Below are 13538 nucleotides of genomic sequence, written 5' to 3' on the forward strand. Positions count from 1 at the left end.
TTTTTTTCAGTTCTTCTTGTGTCAGGGCACTTTCGGGGGGCAGGCTGTTAATTTCACCTAAATTTTCGATTTCTTTGGCATAAAGTTCTTTTTAAGTTGCTTTTATTATCATTTTAATATCTATAGTTAATGTTTTAGTAGTGTCTTCCTTTTCATTTTTGACAGGCTAATGTGTTCTCTCTCACCTTCTTGGTCACACTAAACAAGTTTACTGATATTTTCATATGTACATTTCAATTTACACTTCATTCATCTTCTCTGTATTTTTTTCTTCTATATTATTAATTTTCATATTATTATTTCCTTCTTTCTACTACCTTTGTGTTTAATCCACTGCTGCTTTCTGCTTGAGATGAATTATTTTAGAATATTGATTTCAGTCTTTTTCTTTAATAATATAAACATTTTATTATAGCATAATACATGCAATATATTTCCACTAAGTATATTTTTAGCTGCATCATACTAGTTTTGATAAATCATATTTTCATTATGAATCAGCTTAACCTATTTTCTAAATAAACATTTTATTTCTTCTTTGATCCACAGGTTATGTGCAAATTCAGTCCTTAATTTTAAAACATTTGGTGATACTCTTATTATCTGTTACTGATCTTTGGATTAATTAATTTTGGATTGATCTTACTGATTTCTGGATTAACGGAAAGAACACATTTGATATGATTCCCATAATTGGATATTTGTTGACTTGATTTACTGTGCAGTATATGGTTCAGTGTATTGAACTTTGATAAATGTCCCATATGCACTTGAAGATGATGTGTATTGTGTGGTTGCAAAGGAATTGATGATAGATAGGTAAAAGGTAGATCGATAGCAAACATCAGTTAGGTTGTAATTGTGTGGTTTAATTCCTCCTTTCTTACTGATAGAAATGTTTGCTCTGTCAGTTAATGATAAAGATGCTAAGGTTTTTTAAAGTTACCCTCCTAATTCTATCAATTTGGGCTTTACACATATTAAGCTATGCAGTTAGGTACATAAAAATTTAAAACAATTGTTTCCTGAGTTTTTCATTCTTCATTCTTATGAAATATCCCTTTTAATCTCTAGTAATGCTTCTTACCACAAGGTCTATTCTGTTGGATATTCATATAACTCCACCAGCCTTTTCTGGTTAGTGTTTGCATGATAAATTTTTTTCCAACCTTCTACTTCCAATCTTCCAGTGTGTTTACATTTATGTAATACACAATAATTTACCTTTATATTTATATTGGCATTTATATTTTATTTATCTTTTTATTCATTTATTCATTGCACTTTTAAATGCTATAATGTTTTTTTCTTTCCCTAAATCTAGTTTGAAAAATCTGTCTTTTAGAGCAGGGATTGGGAAACTATTTTTGTAGAAGGTGGAGAGTAAATTTGTTATAGACTTTGTGGGCCACATCCAGTGTATGTCACAGTTACTCATCTCTGGTATTGCAGTGGAAAATCAGTTTTAGATAGTACATAAGTGAATCAATGTGACTGTGTTCTAATAAAACTTTATCTATATTAAAAAAAATAATAGACAGCAAGCCAATTTCAGCCTGTGGAGTGTAATTTTCCAACCCTTTTATAAAGTATTAGTAAGTTTATATTTATTGTTTTATGTGCTATGTTAAGGATTAAGACTAGCCGCTTGTTTCCTTTTTGTCCTACTTGTTGTACATTCCTTTTTCTTTCTTTTTTTTCCCTTTATTTGATTCATTAAGAATTTTTTTCACCATTCAATTTTCCTACCATACATTCTTTTACTATTCATTAAATGGTTTTGCTGAAAATTATAACATACATCCTTGAGTTAAAGCATTTCATAGTTTTGTGGGCATGTTGCTGGGAAGGGGTTGGTGGTATCTGGTGCTGATAAATCTGTCATTTTTTAAAAATATAAAATCATGAGAACTACCTTAGTAAATTTCCCTTCTCCTAGGGCCCTTGTTTTTCAATTTCTTGCTAATTATGGCTTCAGATTATTTTTTTAAATTTTGCTCAAATTTAATTTAATTTATTTTTTTGCTGGGAATGTTATCTGCATCAAGTTAACATGGCAGGACCCAAAAGAATTTTTTTTTTCTCTTTGTGTGTCCATATAATCCCTTTTTCCCACTAAACACAGATGGGGAAAAGGAAATACACAGCAACATATTCTCTCCTATGTCCTGAAAGCACTGGAACTAGTGAACAATAACAGTTTTCAAGTTATTTTTTGTTCATTTTTTTATACCAGCAGGATCCTGGAATTCTATTTATGTTTAAGTCTTGTAATTTTCTTGTAAGCTCTCCTGTTTTTTCCTATTACACTCTTTTAGATTGATATGCATTAAAGTTTCCTCCCACAGTCACACCCATTCAAAGGAGCAGGCACCTTGACCATATACCTTTTTAATGGATTATTGAATTGCTTATTTGGCAACTTAGTCATAATTTCAAATGCCTGTAACTTCACTTTGCGAAGCAGACCAAATTACATCAACCACAATTTATCAGAATAAGCCCACATGTTCTGCTAGGAAGTCTTTCAACAACAAAACATTAAGAAATAATAACTCTTCTCCAGCTCATGTTTCCTGTGAGGTATCTTGATATTTTTTATTTAATAAAGATTTTTTTATAACCAAGATACTTCTCTCCTACCTAGCTATGTTATTTATTTTATTTTGCTCTTTAATTCCATAATCTGTCATGAGATTTTCCTTTGTATCACGTAAAATTAAAAAGTAGATTTCTTTGTAATTTTCCTTTTATCATTTAATTCAATTTTAAAGCACCTGTTATCAGTTTTATTCAAAAATTTAAATAAAAGTAAAAGGCAATGAAATAGGACCATTACACGAATATCATCATTCATACAAATATTCCAAAGTTCTTTACCATGTACACATAGTAAATGAGTAGCGGCACCAGCCAGGTGATTTAACTTGCTTATAGCCATTAAGGCAGGCAATATAATATAGTTAGGGCCCAGATCAACCAGTTCATCTGTTAATTGATGTGTCCTGTGTACAACGTTGGCTGGGGCAGTGATTCAACCAAAAGAGTGCATTGGATTCTTTTGGGATGGTTTTTAAACAAATGCATCCAGGGTCCTAACCCCTAAGGTACAGCAATTTTGAACATGTGGATTATTAAAGAACTCTACCCGTGACTGGGATGCACAGTCTTAGTTGAGATACACTGCTTTATCCACTGGAGGAGAAAGAATAAATGGGCCTTGACTCAGTGACATTGAAAAAGGGAAACACTTAACATATATAGAATAACATGGAATTAAAAACTGAATTTTCTGGCACAGTATGAGTACAAAAGTGTTCATTAGGAAGATCAGAATTGATCTGTACCTTCAAGAATAGGTTGGATTCGCAGAATTTGTACAAACACATGGAAAGGGGGGGAAATAGAGTATGAACAAGAGCACAAAGGCAGAAATAATCATTGGGAGGCAGTGCAAAGAACAGCTAGTCAACCTCAAAGGAAAAAACATTTCTGTCTTGTTCATTACTTTATATAGAATTTTATCAGCTGCTGAACAAACGTTAATAAATGAATAAACTAATCAATCTATCAATAATGAAAGGGGCATGTTCTTCTGGAGTAGTGGGAAACAGGTTATACATATTTAAAATAAGATCAAATCATGAATGACCTTGAAAGAAGCAAAGGAGTTCAAGCAGTGACCAATGAAACTGTCTTTGCTAGATTCCTCCGGGGATCACAGACAACAGGTGCTGCAGGGGCTCCACACTTGGAAAGCCCACTAAAAATGTGCTTTAGTAATATAGGTGTGCAATAATTACAGTCTTGCGCTGTGTTCATAAAATAAAACTAAAGCATATGTAGCAAACAAAGAAGGCATAAGTTGTGCTAAAAGAGCCTTCAAAGCTGTTTTCAAATATATAAAGTTCTGATTGTTCACTAAATACTGCATGCTAGCTAATTTGTTCATTTGTTGCCCTTAAATTGCACTCATCTTCTGAATCATTTGGCTCTTCCTTTCTTCATCCTCTCATATCTTACTCTTGAACTTTTCCAATTTATTTAGCTAAAGACATTATTAGAAACATAGTAGAATATTCTGGTTGCTGAAAGTTTTATTATAATTGGCTAGAGTCTTCTTGCATGACCTTTAAAAAACTCAATTTATACATCAATATTTTATAATTGACTTACTACCCTAGAGTGAGAATGGAAGAATAAAAATGAAACATTCAAGAAGTTGCTTAAGAAAAGACAAGGGCTGTTAATGTTCTTAGATATTTGTTTTAGTATGTAATGTATATAGTAAGGTAGTTTAGGTAAATGCCAGAATTGTGTGGTTATTTGAAACTTACTTTAAAAAGTCAGGACCATAATTCACAATTTTTGTCTCCAGATATCATACTTTAGAGACTGTCACTTTCTTCACTCATCCCTTGTTAGTTTTTCATAAAAACTCTAATGTAGCAATATGACTTAATGCGATATTTGCAGAAATACAGGTATTTCATATGCTGAGAATATATGAAATAATGGCCATATGGTTGTATTGTACAGTATTACAGTCTATAGAGTGAAAGCTACAAATCTGAAGCTAAAAACCCATAACTGACAGAACTTTAATTGTTGGGATTATAAAAGAAAGAAGAGACATCTACGCCCCACAATATCCTCAGCCCCTCAATTATTAAAAGCATGACTGAGGAAATTCTAAGAGGAGAAAACAGAGCATAAGTCCATCTCCATAGGTAATTAGATATTCAAAGGAGTCACATTCACTCTTTCAGACTGATGGGGGAATGATGCAACTAATTCAAGGAATTACCATCCATCCTAATGGACTAAAAGGGTCAGGGGAGGACAGATTTCCTCTGCTTCATATTACCAGGAAGTTTTAGCTACAATGAAAATCTATGCTGAAGGAGTGCAGAAAACCTACATTATTATGGTTTAGGTAGGCTGGGAGCAACAAGAAGAATTGGTTCTGAAGGAGGCAAAAAATTGTCAAATGCAGAAATTATTGCTGGATTTTAATGGGCTAAGATGGCATTAGGAAAGGGAAATTAAGTTTCTGATGGACCGAAACAACATCCACCTCTAATACGTTGAACATCCAGTGCCCACTGGGTATGTTCCTCACCATCAGCACTTCCCATTATGCTTGTTTTGATAACACCCATAGATTAAACAATTGTCCTTTGAAAACCTGTGGTTATCTGAAAGCTGAGTTTCATTACCACTGCCAATTTACCTAGTCTTAGGTGAGACGGGAAAAAAATTGGGTTTTGCATATAAAAGCAACATTAGCTTGAATGTTTGCATGTTTATGTTTGAGTACAGGCATCTATCAAAGATACAAACCAAAGTGGAACAAGAAGAGTCTTTAAATCATGCATGGATCTTAGAGACAGAGAGAGACATCTACTGGCCCATTTATTACCAATTCCAAACACCTCCCCCTCCACTGTAATTAATGTAACGTTTTCTCTCTTTACAGCTGACAGCCTAGAGCATAATTAGAGCCTAATAAAACGTGGAAAAGTCACAAATGCAAAGTGGAATAAACAGTAAACAGTGAGAGAAGAGGGGATCTGGGAGTGTGATGGGTGGGTAATGCCTTATATAAACTGTGAGCACATTGACACTGTCACGCTCTCCGCAGCCCCAAGTGTGCTGGTAGCCTGGTGCAGACAGACAGCTTGAATTAATCCCACGAGGAGCGCATGACAGGCGAGTGAAGCAGACAATTAGAATGAAGGAGGAAATTGGAAATGGCAAAGGTGTGAGCATATGTCAAATTACAACTAAATGATAAATTACAATTCTGTCATTGGACTAAGCGGTAATTAAGAAAGATTTCAGCTATCCCTCTTGAAAAAACAAGGGAGAATCACATTTTTCCCCCCAGTTTAGATTTGTTTGCTGAATTGTTTTCATCCATCTCATACATGGGGTGGATCTCCCTGACTTTTAGGTTGCATTATTTGTGCACATTAAGGTTGATTCTTTTCTTCCCTCTTCCCCATTTTCCAGACTGGCAGAATGATAGTGTCAAAATGAACAGGAAACTGATAGTATCTGATATAAAAACCTGCACTGAGGTTTAAGAAAAAAAAGAGGCTCGCTGCCAGAGCTGCGGCTGCACTCTAATTATTTTAAACAAGCGCTGCACAGTCCAGCTGACAATTAGGAAAGGCTGCTCTATGGCTTGGGGGATTCATATGAAACCTCATAATCACTGTATACACATCCTTTTCGTTTAGACAGTAATGAATGTGGGTGGGCTTTCTTGGCAGTTTTCGGTCACTTAACTACAACTTTAAACAGCTGTGTAATTATCATAAGATTTTTGAATCCAACATCCAATTCTAATTTAGAATTTGTAACACCTGTGGTTTGCTGGGACTGCTTGGACCAAGCAGGTGCATGACAGCAGCAAAAGTGCTGGGAAATGACTCGAGCAAAGTGCATGCCATGCTGGAAAAGCAGCTCTGGACTGGGCTTGTCGTCCCCTGGGGCCTCTGCATGCCAGGACACAGATGAGAAAGGAATTGTCCCAAAGGCAAATTTCACATATAAACATGAGGTGCTAGAACACAAGGAGGTATTCGTCAGCAGTCTTCAACTCCTTAAAACACAGACATGTCTCTGACTCACATGACCCTTGCAAACTATAAAAAAAAAAGGCAAAAAATAACATGCCAATGGAAGGGGCCATACAGGTCCTACACCCGAGGTGGCAATTTTTTATTACATAGCATATCTCAGAACAGATGGAATTTCATTTGATGACCATTTTCTACCTTACACACTAATTTTAGAAGTGTAACAAAAATCTTGATAGTAACAAAAATAGTAATTTACGTGAGGACTGGTACTGAAAAAAAATTCCTTAACATATAAGCAAAATATCCACCATGTGTCATTCTAATATTTATAAGGTAAGCTAACTCTAAATTTTCTGTGCATTATTTATGCTTTTGCAAGTGCTTATAATGTGAAATAGCTATAGTTCTACATTCACAGAATAATGATTAAGTACAATTATCTAGAGTCTAAAACATGATTGAAATAGTGAAAGTTCCTCATAGAACATATGCAAATATTTACATTATTTCTTTCTCACTCTCCTTTCAGGGCAAAAGAAGACAAATATCTAGAAAGCTAAATAAAATTATCTAACAGAAGGTCAGAAGCACCAGTGATCTTCTGGGATAAATCAATTTCCAGCAGCTGTGACCAGATATTGTAGTTCAAGGCCTTAAAAGCTTAATTGGGGAAGTATGTTAAAAGTTAAAGGGCCAAAGTCATGTTAATTATATTAGCTTTTCCATGTAGAAAATCTGCCCCCTCCCTCTTTCTTAGATAAGGGTGTATTCCTCCATCACATTTCTATAATTTGACAAGGTTTATTTTAAAAGCAGTTTCCTATGGTCATCTGTATACTCCACAAGTAATAGAGCTTAATGGGTTCATTAACTATATTCTTAGTACAGTTTGGGTTAAGAAGCCTGTGACACTGGATGCCAGATCTTCAGAAGGGTCTAAATATGGAACAAATTAAGATCTGGGCTTTAATTCTTCCTTGTTTAGAGAAGTAAGGGGTAAGAAAAAAAATGCATCATTATTGTTGCTCCAATACTGTTTCCTTCCAGAAATAGGAGTTCTCTTATGGAAACATGAATAGAGGAGATATGGGGAAAATGCAAGTCCCTTTGGCCAGGATCCTCACCTGACCCTAAACTACTTTGATGATGTAATTATTCTACTGCTAGGCTAATGCTTCCACACCCATTGGCAATTAGCTATTATTAACTGAGTTACTATATAAATAGCTCTGCCAAGTGCTCTGGATGGAAGCAGAGACAGAGATGGATGACAGACCTGCAGACTGCTGGATGCAGATGTGATCCTAGTGCTCAACCTGCCACTGTGAGAATAAAGGCAGGTATAAACCTTTTTACCCCAAGAATGCTCTATTGTCATTTCTTGGTCTTATTGAATCCACAGTGAAACTTCCCAGGGCTGAAACCCTCAGGTGAGACTGGAGTGTAGTCAGAAAATATCTTAGGCTTTTATTCCAATCAGGGCAAGTTCATAAAGCATAAGCTCACAAAAATATTACTAAGCATTCATTAAATACAATCTAACAGTCTATATAATAAAAGTTGAATGGGGAGTGATGTTAGTCTTCAGATTCTATACTTGTAAATACAGAAAAAGGCAAATCTGAACATTATAAATCATTTTTTCTAACTATATAATGTTCTATGTTCAATTTGTGATCAAGATACATTTATTATATGTCTATTAAAACTCAAGTTAAATAATAACATTCTTCAAGGTTAATGGGAGAGCACAAATTCCTTCCATGACATAATGTGGTATATAAAGTTGGTTTCTGGAAATTATGTTTTTTTAATAGCAGGCCACACCCTCATATTTGCCACTTCGGTTAACTTTCCAAGGAGAGGACTTTGTTTTAAGAATCATAGCGGGTATATGAAAATTATTTCGTTGCAAAGGACATTGTTATATGAGATGTTGAATTAATGTAGAATTTACATATGGATGTTATATTAGCAAGCACTTTTTCCAAAGATTCTGAACTTATGGTATGTGTAAGATCTGGGTGGGCACAGAAATATGCATTTTTCAATAAGCATTCCTGGTTGCTTTTAAGCAGACTTGAACTCTGACACAAAACTTGCACTTTGGTTAGGCCCAGGAAAGTTTTGAGTACTAGAGTGAATATTATGACAAGATAGCTGGGAATAGAAACCAGTTTCCCGACCTCTTGTCGAGTTCTTTGTCTATGGACTTAAATTCCTGAACTGATATATAAAGTGACAAAACTATGTTTCTAATGTCTATAATCAGTTCTATGCTTGAAATGAGGAAAAATTGGCAATGATAACTAACCTACATACATTATTTTAACATGTAAAACTATTTTCACCTCGACTTCAATTCCAGGGTTTTACCAATTTAGAGACACATGTAAAGAGTCATAAGCACAGTACTAACTTTATCCTGTAGGAATACTAGAGAATAGTAAAATATGAAATTATAAAAGACACTTTTATTAAGAATTAGGTCAAAGTTATCTATAGTTTGTAATGTACTCACTGAAATACATGGTTTTCCTAAAATATTAAACTGTTTTAGTTTTTAAACTTCCCCCATACAAATTTCCCACGCATCTATCAAAGATACAGACCAAAGTGGAACAAGAAGAGTTCCACTCTTAAATCAGATGTACATGCACCCTGAATACATTCTGGATGTCATGGTGAAATATTATTCAGTGCCCACTACTCAATGACATAAACATGGTAAGATATTCTGCAAGTCTAATCTCAGGAGATGTGACTGAAATTTTACTCAAACATTTAGAACTGTGGTAATAGAAAAAAAAATGTACTTGTCTCCCTGATTTCTGGCACAAAGCTTCTAAAACCCATACAATTTCCTAAGTGATAAGAACATAGGAGCACCTTTTGTTCTAATATTTGCTATATGACCCCATTTCCTGCAACAGAGTTCCTAAATCCCTTGGAATTTCCTGGATGATAACAGTGTCTCTTGTGTTCTAATAAGGTGAGTTTTGGTGGCTTCTAGATGAGGACGAGTCAGCAAAAAGACCAGACCATGATTAAAAGCTTGGAATTTTCAGTCCCACTCTCCAATCTCTAGAGAGTAGAAAAGGGCTGAAAATGAAATTAACAATCTATCATGCCTATATGATGAAACATCCAGAAAAATCCCAAAAGTACAGGTTTCAGAGGGTTTCTGGATTGGTAAACATGAGGTGTCAGGGGAGTGATACACCAAGAGAGGTCATAGCAGCTCTGTTCCCCTTTCTACATACTTTGCCCTATGCATCTCTTCGGTCTGGATATTCAACTGTATCCTTTATCATATATTTTAATAATAAACTGGTAAACAGTAAAAAAAACTGTTTTTCTGAGTTCTCTGAGTCACTCTAGTAAATTAATCAAAGCCATTAAAACCTCCAATCTATATCCAATGAATCAGAAGCACAAGTAACAACCTGGACCCATAATTAGCATCTGAAGTTTGAGAAGGGGTGAGGGAGTCTTAAGTGATAGAGCCCTTAATTTGTGGGATCTGATGCTATCTCCAAGTAAATAGTGTTATAATTGAGTTAAATTATAGGATACCTAGCTGATATCATAAAATTCTTAGTGTGGGAAAAATTCACGGATATCTGGTGTCAGAATTGTTGTGAGTATGGTTGTAGTATGAGAGTAAACTGAAGTATAGGTTTTCTGAACAGAGTGCTTTGGCAAAAGGTTAATGAATTTCCACTTTCAGTCTTAACAGAATAACTGGTACTGGATTTGCCCTCTCATTTAAAGAAAAAAAACCTATGAAATTGAACTATATATATAGCAACTATTTGCAGGCATTAAATAATACACAATGCAAGATTGTGAACTTTGAGGTAATTATTGCAATCACTCTGGCTTCTGTCAGGGGATATTTTATTGTTCCAGTGCACAAGGTTAAACCCAAACTGAATAACAGTCTTATTGAGCTACAGATCAGAGATGAGAGTTCAAATCAGCCAAAGTGGCTGGAATTTTCAAAACACAGTACTGAATAAGAAGGACCAGTGTAGAGTCAGAGAACAGAAGTCTTCATGGGAATTCAAAATGTGGGCCTTGACTAAAGTCTGGCCTTGGTATGCACAGAATAAGACTCCACAATACCTAAAGGTAATCGTGTGATGTTAAGTTGACTGCTTAATGGTAACAACAGAAGTTATAACCAGTCTGAGAGACTTTGCTAAACAACCTGACTATTTAGTAGAGGTCTGGAAAGCTCATACAAAAGGTGTAAGAAAAACATCTACAACTAAATTAAAAACTGATTTAGAGCAATCAAAATAAATAATAAACCAACACGAACAGGACAAAATGATTTGCCAGTAATCTCACTGCCTACCATAATAAAACTGAACACTGTTTACAATAAAAAGGCATATTCTAGAGAAAGGGTGACGGTGAGCAAACCATACCTCTCAGGCATGCCACCTATTTTTGAAATAAAACTCATTGACCTGTACTCTGAAAACTCTGGTGAAAGAAATTGAAGAAGACATAAAAAATGAAAAGCTAGCACATGCTCCTGGATAGGGATAATTAATATTGTCAAAATGGCCATCCTGCCCAAAGCAATTTACAGATTCAATGCAGTCCCCATCAAAATACCAAAGGCAGTTTCCAATGAACTAGAGGAAATAATTCTAAAATTTATATGGAACCACAAAAGACACGAAATAGCTAAAGCAATCTTAAGAAAGAAGAACAAAGCTGTGGGTATTATGCTCCCTGATTTTACCTGTACTACAACTCTACAGTGACTAAAAGTATATGGTACTGGCACAATAAATACATAGATCAATGAAACAAAATAGATGAGAAATAAACTTAAGCATATATGATCAATTAATACATGACAAAAGATACAAGAATATACAATGGGGAAAAGACAGTCTCTTCAATAAATGGTGTTGGAAAAACTGGACAGCTAGATGGAAAAGAGTGATACTAGATCAGTCTCACACCATGCACAAAAGGAAACTCTAAGTAGATTAAAGACCTAAATGTAAGATGGGAAACCATAAAACTCTTAGAAGAAAACATAGACAAGAACCCCATGAATATCAGCATTAATATTTTTTTTCTGGATATGTCTCCTTGGTCAAGGGAAACAAAAACAAAAATAAGTAGGACTACATCAAACTAAAAAGCTTCTGAATAACAAAGGAAACCCTCAACAAAACAAAAATGCAACCTACTGTATGGGAGAATATATTTGCAAATGATATATCTGATAAGAAGTTAATATCCAAAATTATAAAGAACTCATACAACCCAACATCAAAAAAAAATGAGACATATTACACAAAAGGTAACAATAATACAAACATTAGCAGACTTTTTACTAGTAACAATAGAATCTGGAAGACAATGAAAAAGGAGTTTTAAAGTACTGAAATGAAAAACAGTTTTGGGGCCATATTTTATATCCAGCAAAAACTTCTTTAAAAAGGAAAGTCAAATTGACAAAAATAAAAGCTGAGTGCATTAGTCATCAGAAGGACTGCACTGTCAGAAATGAAAAGGAATAGTCATGTTCAATGGAAACCAAACTAGATGCAACTTGGATCTACAAGAAGGAATAAAGAATACTGAAAATTGAAAATATGTGGGGAATATAAAATATATTTTTATCTTAATTCCATTCAAAGTATAACTGTATAAAGTAAAATGTATTACATGCATTTTGATACTAGTGAAATATATAGACATGATAGAGGATGAAGGAAAAATGAAATCATAATGACTATCACTATATAGCATATAGTGAAATACAAAGTAGTCTTACTATGAAGAATACTGTGATAAGTTAGAATTTTAATTTCCAGGTTAAAAATAAAATGATAATACAAATAAAAGACAACTGAGAAATTAAATCAGAATTCTAAAAATATTTTATTAGCCAGAAAAGAAGGCAGAAAATGGGGAATTAGAAAAATCACTTGGACCACTAGAAAAGAAATAGCAAGTAGACTTAAATCCAAACAGATGAATAATTATATTATATATAAATGGACTATATTATAATTAAAAGACCAAGATTGTCAGAATGAATTTTTTTAAGACCCAAATCCACTTTTTATAAAATATGAAACATATAAATACACAGATAAATTGGAAAGAAAATAGTGGAAACAGATATAGCATGCAGTTAATAAGCATAAGGAAAACTAGGGTTGCCTTATCAAAACAATATACAATAGACTATAGGACCAGGAGTATTATCAGGTGAATAGGAAACTCCCATTATAGGTCAATCTCTGAGGAACACCATAACATTTCTCACTGCATATGAACTCAATAATAGTACTTTAAAAGCTAGGAAGGGAAAAAATGACAGAACTAAATTGAGGAATACACAAATATCAAACACAGTTGGAATATTTAACACTATAATTGAAAGAACAAGTAAGCAACAACATTAACAATGTTGAAGATTTGGATATTACTACTAACAACTTGAGCTAATTAACATTTTGAAACATCGCAAACAGTAGTTACAGAAAACCCATATTTTTAAATGCGTGTGGAATGTCCTAAATGGTAGGCCATCTGTGGGCTCATAAAACAAACATCAGTGAATTTCAACATGTGAAATCTTACAATATATGTCCTCTTTCCAAAATGGAATTAAATTCAAAACAAGTAACAGCATTTTGAAAACCTCCACTATTTGTGTTCTTTGACATATTTTTATTGAAATACAGTTGATACACAATATTATATTGGTTTCAAGTATACAACATAGTGATTTGACAGTTATATTCATTATCAAATGCTCACCCCAACTAGTGTACTTACTGTCTGTCAACACAGACGATGTTACAGAACTATTGACTTTTCCTCTATGCTGTAGTTTCATCCCTGTGACAAATTTATATTGTGATTGAGATTTTGTGCCTCTTTATTTCCACCTGTTTCTCCCAC

General features: G+C 34.0%; 1 long non-coding RNA gene across 1 annotated transcript in view; it reads left to right on the forward strand.

Moving 5' to 3' along the window:
• Positions 1–13538, forward strand: part of LOC118925685 (uncharacterized) — a 159291-nt gene that overhangs the window by 125905 nt on the left and 19848 nt on the right. The window lies entirely within an intron of this gene.

Source organism: Manis pentadactyla, chromosome 5, assembly GCF_030020395.1.
Source record: "Manis pentadactyla isolate mManPen7 chromosome 5, mManPen7.hap1, whole genome shotgun sequence".
NCBI classification, from domain to species: domain Eukaryota; kingdom Metazoa; phylum Chordata; class Mammalia; order Pholidota; family Manidae; genus Manis; species Manis pentadactyla.